The following is a 4,340-nucleotide window of genomic DNA, read 5'->3' as shown; positions in this document are numbered from 1 at the left end:
TAAATGCTAGAGAAAGCGCGAAGTTGAATGCATTAACACGGGAACCAACTTTGCAGACATACCTGGCGCGGCGGGATTTGCGGAGTCTTTTCCAAGCGCACGCCCCGAAGCAGAGTGGGCGGGCAGCTTGTACATACGCCTGGCGGCGGTTTCTAACGAACCACCTCCAGGTGCCAAGGTGGACAGGCCATTAGGTAACCCGTCGGCGCCTCCCATCATCTTCAGCTTCTCTCGCTCTCTCCCTTAAAAGTGGAAGGGGAATGCAGAACCTCTTACAAACACACAAGCGCGCACCCCAAACCACTAGAGCCCTCGTAGTCTCCTACTTTACCTTTCACCTCTCTCCCCTCTTGCTCAGGTATTGTGAGGGGCATACGGAGCCGTATATCCCAAGGATATATGGAACCAGTCGCCATGCTGGGAGATACTTGCACATAACCATTCCCGGTAGTGGGATTCGAATCAAGCGCCCCCCGGTGCCGAGGAGGCCGCCTAGGCTATAAGCCACATGTGGCCTCATACCCTTTCATAGTTCCTGCTCTCCCCTATAAGTAGAGAACGGGACGTGGAGCCTTTACCATGCACGTAACCCGATAGTATATGAAGCTGGTTGCCGAGGGCGGCTGCATCCATTGTTCCTAGTCAGCAACCTCCCACTGACGAGGTTCACAGCCAAGTCTATAAGGCCACCGTCACCTCTCACCCACAACCACTTCACTCTCTCCTAACCTCTAAATGTGGAAAGAGGAATGCAGAGCCTCCCCCGAGCACACATCACAATGCATGGTATCTGAATCAGGTCACTGGGCCGGGGGGAACTATAACAATCATTCTTCCCTTGCAATGGAATTCGAATCAACCACATCACGCTGTTCACACTGCCTCCCAAGCCACCTTTTCATGTTGATCTTCATCTCTAATATATTTTGTCCTCGCTCTCTCCATTTTCTCTTAAATGTGGAGAGATAGATGTGCACCTTCTTCTAAACACGCACACTTTTTAGAACGCAGGCGCCTGTTTCGTAACCAACGGCGTAGTCGGCAAAACAGGCCATCTGCCAGCCATAGCATGCAGAGCGAATTAAACGACACCTGCAACGGCAATAGCCGATAGCAGAGTGGAGAGATGGAAATTCAGGCTTTGTGACGGGAGTGAAGGGATACGCAGCTAACCGGAATGAGGCTGCTACGGAAAGAACCCGCAAGGTGGCTGCCGTGGAAAGAGGAGGTGATGACTAGGTAGGAGGATTGCGTAACCTGAGGTGCATGTTGCTGCGAGAAACCAACGGTGGCTATAAGTGAAAGAAGGTTGTGGTGAGAGCGCAGGAATGCATCTAGAGACAGGAGAAAATAAATTAACAAGGAGGGCCGTCTGCGGCCGGAGGATGAGGAAAGCGGCTGGTGCCGCGGAAGAAAGGTGGAAGTGTAAGGTGGAAAACGGAGAGGAAGGATACTACAGTGCGGTGCGCGTTGTGAAAGGTCACCAGCAGCATGCCTCTGGAATATGGCAACTGGCTTGTTACGTGGATTGCTGGCATGACGATTGCAAGACTGGTACTCGAATTAGCGGCTGCTAAATTGGAAGGTAACCAAATTGGAAGCTGAGATCTGAATCACACTGGGAAGCCTTGAGCCCCCAGTGACACATGCAACCCCGAGTCAGCGCAAACACTTTCAGACGGCTTCGTTAAAGTGGGGCTTTAAATATGTTATATGATCTTTCACGATTGGTATAGATTAAGGCTATTTAATTTGTTTGAGGTGACGTGTGAGATGATTATGTGCGAAATAATAGAGATACACATTAGAGTGATTAAGCGAATAGCAAAGTACATTCACTCGTATATAAATCCGGAAGTTGCAGATGGAAGCCATTAATGCGGACTTGTCGGGGAGCTTCACAAATTGCCCCCGGTGAAATATGTTTGCGCAGAAGAAACACGTGGTCAAGTGGTGGTGGTAGAAACAATTTATTGCCATTGGAACAAATAGTGGGGGGCGAAGCCCCCTGCATGGCACTTGGGTGCTCCCTTACTACATGAGACCCATGCGCGCGCCACTCGGGGCGAGGTCGACAAAACGCGATGAGCGCCGGCAGGTATGTCATGCCGGCGTCTCCTTCATAATGTTTAGTTGGAGCTAAAATGGAGCCGGTCGCCGGGCCGTGGAGCTATGTTTACACGCGCATCCTTGTCCGGCAACGAGGCTGCCGACAGAATAGCCAGAGGGCATACTTTCCGGGCACCTGCGCCGGCTGCCCCTTCAACCCGTCTCACATACGGGAACTAATGCAATACTTCAAATTAGAAAGAAAACGATGCGCAGAACCGCACAAAGACCACAGCAGACAGGAGGCAGTAACCTGGAGGAACATACAGGCTAGGACATTCCCAAACCTAGCAAAGTACCACAAAATCTGGCCCGAAAAATTTAAAAAATAACACATGCACTGCATGCGGTGAAATCTCAGACATCCTTCACATGTTATGTATCTACAAACAGCAATTACAGAAATATAAAGCTCGAGCGCTCAGCCAAGCGGAGTGGGAGGCAGAGCTGGCCCACACGGGTCTCTCTGAGTAGCGCAGCCTGCTCACCAGGGCCCGGGAGACAGCCCAGGCCAATGGTATCCTGGACTGAGGAAACCACCCAAGCTACTCCGTTAAACAATTAAAGTTTACTCTCTCTCTCTCTCTCTCTATCCGGCGGTGAATTTCGAACCAACTATATATCTCCCGCTATCAAGGTAATGTCCAAGCCACTAGAACATCCGTCGTCTCTCACTCTTCTCGACATCCGATTGACAACTTCGCCCACCAGACGAGCGACGTGCATCTGCCTCGCAGAACCAGTCGCAGAGTAGGGAGCCAACTTCCCTGCTGAGTCCGATTCCCACCTGAAAGCAGCTACGCGAATTGACAGCTTCCGCCGTATCGTGTGGCCCAACCTGCCAAACAGTCAGCGCCTGACCACGTCACCTGCCTTTAACCACCTGCCAGAGATGTGCTCTTGATATTTCGCTCACAACGCCACATTTCCTTAACAATGGAGCTTGTAGCGCTATCGATTTAAATGTGGAGGAGGCTGCGAAGCCTCTTCCAAGCATCTGGTGAACGCTTATACATTTGCGGCGAATTTAGAACCAAGTATACTGCAGTACAACCATCTCCCGCTGTCGAGGCGGAAGCCCAAGCCACTATAGCATACCCATTGCCTCCCACCTTGTATCTCTTACCACTATCGCTGTGGATGCCAACGGCGACGGCGCGAAACTGAGGAAAGAGCTAATAACCCCCTCCCCCTTTCTCCCCTCCCACTCAAGAAAGAAATGTCAATAATAAGATTCTTTAACGCCACAGCGTCAAAGGCCCTGTTCACCGAAAATCTAACGGAGCCGGCTTTGGTGTTCTGAGCAAAACATCGCAAGCGTGGCATTGACAGGCGGTAGCTGACATGGCTGCAATGACTTAACTGACATTAAGCTTGGCAAGAGCTGCCAACTCGGGCCTCTCCTTTCATATGGGAGGGTCGGATATCGGAATCAGCTGGCCAGGATCGTTGCATTCACGTTGCCCTTAGGCCCCACAGGCGCGTCCAAACGGCTTGGTTAAAGCGGGGCTTTATATCTGGCCTGGTTGCTGACGCTATCGCGTCACACCCTTGAAGGCAGAGCTTAAGTATCGCCCATACACCATCTAGATAATGCGCGAATAGATTTTAAGGCGAAAACACTATACGTTTTGAGGTCTAATCGGCTCTTTGGAATTTTGTGTTCCTCGATCGACCCCGGATTGTCCGTCAATTTGGCAGGCGTTGCCATCCCAAGCTTCGCAGTAGAGATGAGAGCGTGAGATATTTTTGTTTTGTACTGTGCCAGACCAACTAACACAATATTTCTCTGTCTGCTTATTACTTCACTTCCCATGGGCATCACCAGTGACCTCACTGCAGCCAACCAGCACGACATGTATACTTTCAGCAGTGCACTTGGAATATACCACCTGTACCCTCGTCCCCATCAAAGTAGCAAAGCGTAGTGATACCCTTCCACAACTCGCTCTCAGGGTCCCGCCACTGATTCAAACCGACCAGCAGCTCACTTTTCCCCGACTCGGCCTCCAGACGTGAATGATTATATGGCTGCCCGCCACGCGGTCGGTCTTCGTGAGATCCGCTGCCCATGCGCAGGCTCTTTCGCGCAGCTAACGGGACGTTGAGCTTTGGAGACCCATCGCACTTGGCTTAGTGGGCGCCGCCTCCGGGGAAGCCGCGCCCGCCGCCCCTCCCACGGGCGTGGCGCAAGCTCCGCGCCGCGGCCGCGGCCCGCCGGCGCCAGAGCC

Source organism: Amblyomma maculatum, chromosome 8 (assembly GCF_055883805.1).
Source record: "Amblyomma maculatum isolate TAMU_Amacu chromosome 8, ASM5588380v1, whole genome shotgun sequence".
In the NCBI taxonomy this organism is placed as follows: Eukaryota; Metazoa; Arthropoda; class Arachnida; order Ixodida; family Ixodidae; genus Amblyomma; species Amblyomma maculatum.
Note: the sequence above shows the minus strand (reverse complement) of the source record.